We start from the raw sequence: 9417 nt of genomic DNA, 5'->3' as shown, positions 1-9417 counted from the left end.
TCCTTCCCAACAACAATCACTCTCTCAAGATCCAGCTATCGACACCGCATCCCTCTCCTCCACCCTAATTCACAAATCGCTTCTTCGCTGCCGCTCTTCGCCTCTGGACAATCGATTAAATCCGCACAACAAACATGTTCGGTGACAGACCTCATGCCATTGCTACTAATAAAATCCCCAAATTCTAGGTTTTCGTTGTTGCTTTGCAATTTCTGGAAGAGATCACTCTAATATGTAAGATTTCTCCTATTTAGATCACTTGTTTATACTTTAGTATGGTTTTCATTCAAGGATAAAGTGGTAAAAAACAAAGGGTAAATCACATTTTTGCCACTGGTCAGTATTCGACACCGGAGGTAATTTCTCACACATGGATCATGGCAGGATTTCAAAACCAACACCCAGGTAAAAACTAAATATTGATAGCTCTATGGCATTGAGGTAGAAAAACGGGCCGATCGAGTATCGAGTTTGATCAAAGTTACTAATTTATAAATAACCAAATATAAATAATATTGACAAATAACTTATAAGCCCAAACTCGACCGGCATATAAGCTACCTGGTTTCAAACTGGTTTGGCCATAAGTTATAAATGATGTCAACATGTAGTGTATGTCACTGTTCTATGTTTGCCAAACCATATGTTGACATATTTTTTTGGAAAAAAATTAAAATGCAAATATAGTATGGATCAAAATGACCTTGGTTAGCTGATATATTTTCCTTTTTCTTGGACCACTTTACCCATTTCAGTTATTGAGTTTTAAAAATGGGTTTTGAACCAAATGTTTTCCATTTTGTTTTTATGTGTACCGACTATTATTTTATTTCATACCGACTTAACCTGTTTCATTCAGGTACACTTATTGCTGGTTAATAGTAATAGAGACAGCAGCAGCCCGTAACACATTTTTTGAATAAAGCTGAAGTTACAAATTTGTAAGTAAATACTATGAGGCTTTGTTTAGGATATCCAACTTGTTGCTTTAGCCAAACCATCAACTGATCTAAGAGTTGATTAATAAGAATATGTTGAATTGAATTTAACTGTTTGTAATTGTGTAGTGTCCAACTCAGTCGGGAAGGACTCGAAATACTCGTCAATATCAATGTAAGTGTAATTTACATGTTTCATTATGTTTATATTGGTTTGTTTTGACCCGACCAAATTTTTTAACATTTTCTTTGCTTAATGTTCTTCTCAGGTTGAGGGAGGCAAACATGAATACACAGAGGCCGATTTTGATTGTAGTCGAGTAGAACGGTCGAGTTATGTAGCGCAATTTGTTTTCTGGTGATGTATTATTAAACCAAAATTTTGTACCTTGAGAATATTTGTAATATTTTGACTTAAGATGTTTAGTTATGAAATGAAATGGATAGTTTTGCTATATTTGTATTTTTTTTGTTTGCCATGAGAATTTAATTATTGTTATTAATGTAAAAATTAGTAATTATGCAAAAGTAAATAATAATATATATATATTTTTAAAAATAATACGATGACATGCATAAATGCAAGTCATGTATGGGGGTCATAAAAGCATGTCATAAACGTGTGTCATAAAATATGACATGCGGATGCGTGTCATATTCAATTTTTTACAACGCTTCAATGACACGTATTTGCGTGTCATCTGTACCCTTTAATGACATGCATTGCGTGTCATTAAAGGTGTTTTTTCTAGTAGTGACCCACACCCGGAGATGGTTACGAGCGGATTAGCCTAGCATATGCATCTTGAATGACCTCTTTGATTCTTGAATGGATGATATCATGGATGATTATGATGATTTAGATGTGTTAGAATGGTGGAGAATGGCCCCAAAATCGTCCAAGGGGGCTAGGGTATGAAGGATAGGCGGCATAGTGTTGAACCGGGCTTCAATATAGAAGAAAAAACCTAAAAATCGCGTTTTTCCGCCCAGGCGGCCGTAAGCTACGGTCACACCACCGTAGGCTACGGTGGAGACCGTAGCCTACGGTCTTCATCTTCTGCTTTACGGTGGCAGTCCCACCGTAAGCTATGGTGGGTCACCGTAGGCTATGGTGGCAGCCCCACCGTAGGCTATGGTGTGTCACCATAGGCTATGGTGGGCCTGTCACCCCCATGGTGTTTCGCATGTAACTTCTTCGTTTGAACTCTGATTTATGCCCCGTTTTCGGCCATGTCTTCGTCTTCAAATTCTCTATCATTTCATGCAATAAAACCTTCATTTACATTCCATCTCATATGCTCCAATTTAGCTCCTTTAAGCTCCGCACACCTGTAATCATAAACTCAAACAAAGTAATCGTGTTTCCGGCATATAAACTCGTAAAACATGCGATATGACTCATTTAATACACGATATTTCACCCACACATCACATTCCCACACTTATCTTTTTTCGTCCTGAAAAAGATGTACCATGAAATCAGAACCGGAAACTGTTTTTATTAAATAATCAACTTATTTTTAGTATCAACAAATAACACAAAAATCGCGATTGCCGATATTGCTATCCACTTAAACCCATGCCCTAAGACTTACCGAGACAAATAAGGCGCGACAATTTTATTAGTTTATATGATTAAATGGTACCCACACATCAAAGCCCTGAAGCTGCCTTACCATGCTTCATTATGGTTTTACTGAGCCAGACCACCCCAACTTGACTTAAACCTTAGAGTTAGATGATCAAAACTATGCACAACCATGTGTACCATTTTAAGCCCATATGTAATAGCTAAAACAATCAAGGATATTTTATCGACCCAAACCTAAGCTTAAGCATCAAAGTCTACCAGAATGGCCATTAGATACGATTAAGGTACAATTATGTTACTAACTAGCAAATAGCCCCCACTACATGGTATACCCCCGTTATCAAGCAACACCCCAAAGTCCATCTCCAGGGGTGAGTATGCACGAATCATCTGTAGGGCTTACATATGACGTGTCCCGTGTGGTCCGTTTCTTAATGGTAATAAGACGCGAGCACGGGGACCCCACATGACTAACAGCTTGGATGATCAAGTTAGTAGTGTAATTGTACTTTAAAAGCACGTAATGATCATGTTTAATGACTTATAGTTGGCAGATAAACTGCGGGTTTGCTCTTTGAGCTCTTTTAATATTCATAAATCCACTTAGGAGATGTGAATACCCAGATGATATACCGCATAAAGACCACTGGTGTCCGAACCCTAGAGCATCCCATCAATAAAAGATTTAAGGTTATAAAACCATACACCTATGAAGCGTTAACCACTTAAACTAGAAGTATTTTCGTTATGTTTATATCACAAGCCAGCTAGCATACTCTAACTTTAAGCCTATCCAAGCATCGTTCAGTAGTCTATTCATATTTTAAAATTTTCTTGTAATGATCAAATCTAACAAAAAGGCTTGAGTATGGCCCGACCTTTCATCCCAGTCCTTACACATGCTTAGCTAAACAAACAAAACCCGAAAATGTTTCCCACTAAAATCAAGCAATTAGAGGTTCAATTAGTCAACCACCAAACCGCCCTTTCATTCTTAAGGCTGAGCCTACCGACACATCCCAAATTAAGTGTGTTATTGTTCTATTATTATTATTATTATTATTTGTATTTATTATTTATTTATTTATTTTTATTTTATAATTATTATTTTTTATATTTTATTTATTTTTATTTTTTTATTATTTTTTTAACAGTTCCAATTTTTCTATTATTTTCCATTGTTTTTTACAAAAAAATTTTAAATTCTGGACATTTAACATTTTTCACTTTTTCAACTCTAATCCCGCATCCCTACATTTAAACTTTACATTGTCCCCAATGTAATTTACTGTTAAAAATTGAGTTTAGTACACGAGAACTTGAAAACTTTAACAACCAAGGTAAAGGAAAGAGACACATGCATCTGATTCGAATCTCTCTTGTCAAACGGGTCCTGATGATAAGTACTGTTGTAAACTTGACCCGAACTCCTTGAACTTTGATGTTACACTATATGCTCTACCGAATCTTGACTAGACCACCATGAACTTTCCCACACTTAGGGTTTATTATGACCGCAAAACACAAGCAAAAAGTAACACGCAAAAAGAAAAACAAAATTAAAGAAAAACAGAACAAATAAAATAAAAAGTCGGGTTGCCTCTCGGTCAGCGCTTAGTTTTTGTTAAGGTCTTCAGCCGGACCACTACCTCATTTTGCAGTTATGGTGGTCTAATGGAGTGCTTACCTTCCTCCGCTTCATTCTTCTTACTTCTCCAACAGAGTGATACATTATCCATAGTATTCCACCTTGGCCCAAAACACGCCACCCTTCTTTGTTCATTCTCAAACCCCGGTGGCTTCTTTACCTTCACCTTCTTTGGCAGTTTCTTCTTACTCCTTCCACATGTCTCATCATTACCCACCGTTTTACTCGCAGCCTTGATATCATCACCTGAAGTAGCCAACTCCCCAATTAGAATTTCTACTACATTCAACTCCTCTTTCTCCCTCTCCTGCTTCGACCTATCAAACACAAAACCTTCTTCTTCGGTGTCATCTTTGCTTACATGAGGAAGACACCTGTTAGTAGCACCTGACCTAGAATATTTATTTTCAAAAGAATAATCAAATGAATTTGAAAATATAGTTAGAACAAACTTACGGTTACCAAAGGTCATGCGCACTGTTCTGTCTCGACAATTGATTTGAGCATTTGATGTTGCCAAAAACGGTCTCCCCAATATCACTCGAGATTCGTCTTCATTCCTTGCTGGTGCATAATCAAGAACAAGAAAGTCTTCAGGATAGTAAAAATCACCAACCTTTACCGCGACACCAACCAACTTCCCCCGGGGCCGTCTTTGAGTGAAATCAGCTAACACCAAGGTGGTGTCAACATCTTGTAAAGGTCCAAACTCAAACCGGTCATACACACTCCCCGGTAGAACACTTACACTCGCACCATAATCAGCAAGTGCCTTGGTGGTCTTGAACTCGCCAATCTGAATGGGGATGAGTGGTGCCCCTATTTCAAATTCTTCAACCGCATTGTTCACCCCATTATCTTCAATTGTGATGGCACTAACGTGCACGTTTTTCCACTTGATGAACCGCTACCCTGATGGTTGGGGTTCTCAAAGTATCACTTGGTAGCTTGGAAGGATTTCTCTTCAATGTGGCCAACTCTTCAGCCAATTGGCTCATCTGCTTGTCTCTTGCAATGTTTGTCTTCTCTTGAATCTCCATCCTGCGACTCAAATCTTTCAAGAGTGTCACAATTTCTAAATCTTACGAAGAATTTTGACATTGAGCCGCTCCTTGACTTTGCTGACCCTGTTGATAATTTTGCTGATAACTCTTGTTGTAACCACCTGACTCTCTCTGATAGTGCCCGCTTTGCCCATTACTTGAACCATTCCCATACTGCCTCTGATTTGATTGATAACTGGTTCTCTGATTAGTGCCTTGAAAATTTGGGTTTTGTTGGGTATTCAGGTTTCCATAGCTGAAATTAGGGTGGTTTATGAGGCCCGGGTGGTAGGTGTTAGAGTTCATAGTACCACTATTGTTGTACCTTTTCTCTCCTTGTACAAAATTTACCTCATCTTCCTCTTCATCCTCCAACTCTTCCACAACTCCACAACGCGCTACCTCGTGCCCCAACTCACCACATTGTTCACAAACTGGATATGCCTTTCCCAATTTCCCTTTTTCTTTTGTACCAGCAACCATTAACTGATCCAGCTTCTTTTCTAACCGTGCCATCCGATCATCTGAACTTCCACTGTCTACTGCTTTCACCACTAACCTCTTTATCATCCTGTTCGACTGGGCCTATCTCTTAGAATTCAAAGCATGTCTCTCCAAATTTCCCCAATCCACCTATTCATCATTCGTTAGAAAAGATCCATTAGTGGTAGATTGGAGGTCTCGCACATCATCATTCGATAAACCATCATGGAATGCCTTTATCAACGCCCACAGAGCTATGCCATGGTGAGCGAAAGTCCTCAACAACAACTTGAACCGCTGAAAAACTTCATAAAAAGTTTCTCCTATACGCTGCTGATAATTTCTGATGGATGTTCTAGCTTCTGAGGTTCTTTGTGGCGTATTATACTCATCTAAGAACTGTTGTGCCAAATCTTGCCACATATAAATACTGGATGACGGCAATGAGAGAAACCATTGCTTTGCTGCATCTTTCAAACTGAATTGAAAAACTACCATCTTTACCTCCTCTGCAGTGAATCCTTGACTGGAGATTGTTGCACAGATTGAGTTAAAATCGCTCAAGTGTAAATACGGTTCTTCTGTGGCTTTTCCATGAAATGTAGGTATCCCGGTTAGACTGCTCTGCCTGACTGAAAATGTTCTTCCATTTCTCACCGGAATAATGATTGGCAAAGGATTTGTAGCCACCTGTGGAATAAAATGGCTCTGAACCCCTCGGACGGGTGGTGGAACGAAAGCTCTCGGGACCCCGTCATCAAACTCATAGACGGGAACATGTGGTTCTCTAACAACTGGACGTCTCTCTGCTTGCCGATACCTCGGTTGCTGGTTCGGTTGACGATTTCTGTTAGGTACCCGACCATCTTGAGGGAATTGTTGTTGATGCCTCTCGTAGTACCGATTCCCATTGTAATCCTCATATTCTTCTTCATCTTCCGGCTCAGGATCCCACTCTTCCATCTCATCCTCATTTTCAGCCCTTTCGTCACCCAAATCGAATCAGATATCATTTTCCGCAAATTGAAACGGCCCTTGGCGGTTCCTTGGTGCCGAATGAATTGATTGATTATTGTCAAGGTTTTGCAGTCTTCGATTCCGGTTGCCACCTCACGGTTCACTGGATGTCTGTTACGGTTCACATTTGGATTCTGGGCGAATACAGACTCGTATTGTGGGATTTGTTGATCTTGGTTCAATGGTTGGTTTTGAGGTTCGGGTGGGTGTACCAATGGTTCCTGGTTGTTTTGTGTACTCATGTTTTCCTCTTTCGGTTTTCTATTGAGGGTTGTTTTCTGAGATGCTCGATTCCTCTTTGTTGTCTTTTCAATCTCAAGATCAAACTGAAGTGGTTCTTTCTCACGAGAATATCTTGTTTGCATTAACCTGGAGAATTCTCTGCACACACTAAAACACCAAACCCCGCGTAAAATCAACGAAGAAAAAGAAATAAAAACTGAAATAAAATTAAACTTAACTAGACTAACTAACTAAATTAGCACTTTGCGCGTTGATTCCCCGGCAATGGCGCCATTTTGATCGATGTCGAAAGGTCAATCAAAAACATTTGTAAAATACTTTCACTAGCAAGGGCAAGTAAGGTGTCGAATCCACAGGGAATCAGTGGAAAGTGCTAATCGAGTTTAATTCTTAAAAACTAATTATACTAAACGGACAGACGATGTCAAGCATTTTCAAAGATTTGTTAAACAAAAACACTAATGAATTGATTTGTAAACAATTATAAAAAGGGTAACCAATCTCCAGGTTTCAGGTTTTGAAGTAAATTGGATAAACGATTAAACCTATTGAATTATAACCTTTGTTTGAATCAATAAACCAAGAGACTAGATGTTTGACTATGTTGATCGTTAGAACTTAATCCAATTGATTGACACGGCTAAACAATAATCTAATTGATTATAAATCTTAGGTAATGATGAAACATTAGTTCTATGGTTAAAGATAACTAGGCCAATGACACTAAGAACTTAATACTAATTGTTGATGACCAAAATCATTAACTGATAAACTTCAAATATCATTGATTACCCAAGAACATTGTCAAGCATACAAACAAAATCCAAAAATTAAGGTTTAAAGTACCACAAATCCAGTGAACAACTTAACCCTACACCCGGAGATGGTCACGAGTGGATTAGCCTAGCATATGCATCTTGAATGGCCTTTTTGATTCTTGAATGGATGATGGCATGGATGATTATGATGATTGAGATGTGTTAGAATGGTGGAGAATGGGCCCAAAATCGTGCAAGGGGGCTAGGGTATGAAGGATAGGCGGCATAGGGTTGAACCGGGCTTAAATATGAAAGAAAAAACCTAAAAATCGCGTTTTTCCGCCCAAGCAACCGTAAGCTACGGTCACACCACCGTAGGCTACGGTGGAGACCGTAGCCTACGGTCTTCATCTTCTGCCTTACAGTGGCAGTCCCACCGTAAGCTATGGTGGGTCACCGTAAGCTACGGTGGCAGCCCCACCGTAGGCTATGGTGGGTTATCGTAGGCTATGGTGGGCCTGTTACCCACCATGGTGTTTCGCATGTAACTTCTTCGTTTGAACTCTGATTTATGCCCCGTTTTCGGCCACGTCTTCGTCTTCAAATTCTCTATCATTTCATGCAATAAAACCTTCATTTACATTCCTCTCCTATGCTCCAATTTAGCTCCGCACACCTATAATCATAAATTCAAACAAAGTAATCGTGTTTCCGGCATATAAACTCGTAAAACATATGATATGACTCATTTAATACACGATATTTCACCCACACATCACTCCATCACACATGGAATTACCGAGTTGCAAAGTGTTATTCCCCTCTTTCTCCAAAACGTCATCTTCAACCTCATCATCTTCATGCAACTATGATATCAGTCACTTTTTCACCATCATCTAAATTTTTTCACATGACTAACTTCATTCAAAGAAGACAGCTTCATTTCTCTATCTGTTCTTCTTCGCATCACTCTTGCTTTGAAGTGAAACCAAATTAAATAACTCGTAACAATGGAAAATAAGACTCTAATGAAAAACAGTATCACTACAGAACTATAATGAAAAAAATATGACTACTTTACCCATGCAGAACTTTATTTATGGTTCCAAGAGATGTTTAAAAAATAAATTTATGGTTTTAAGAACAATAAATAACTATTGCATGGTCTAGAGAATACTAAAACATTTAATTGAAATAATAATTTGAAATACAATTTAAAATTTATGGTTAACTAACTATCAAAGTATACTTTTTAAAGAAATCAAAATATTTATTTTTAAATACGTTACTTCTTAGTTTTTTTTAATGAAGTTAATAAACCGTTGGTTCTTTCTTTTAACATTTGAAATAAAATTAATACAATTTTAAATACTTTATATTAAATTTTACATCAAATGTAAGAAAATATAAATTATGTAAAACTAATAATTAAATCACCAGCAAAATACTAAAAAAATGTAAACTTATAGTTTTAAAAGCAACATAAAAAATTCATATTAAATTTAATATAATACAACTTTTAATAGAAGAGAATAAAAAAACAAAATAAATTAAATACTCTCTCTCAACCTCCCAATATGAGACTCCTCGGGCCCTAAAATCCAATGGTTAATTTAAAGACAGAGAAACATAAATATTAAAGTATTAATATAAGCAATAAATAAAAATATGATTTTCATGGGAAGAGAAAGCA

Source organism: Bidens hawaiensis, unplaced genomic scaffold (genome assembly GCF_021521415.1).
Source record: "Bidens hawaiensis isolate Kalapana, Puna unplaced genomic scaffold, B.hawaiensis_p1.1 tig00000904_1, whole genome shotgun sequence".
Lineage (NCBI taxonomy): Eukaryota > Viridiplantae > Streptophyta > Magnoliopsida > Asterales > Asteraceae > Bidens > Bidens hawaiensis.
The sequence above is the reverse complement of the archived record's forward strand: the minus strand, read 5'-3'. Positions refer to the sequence as shown.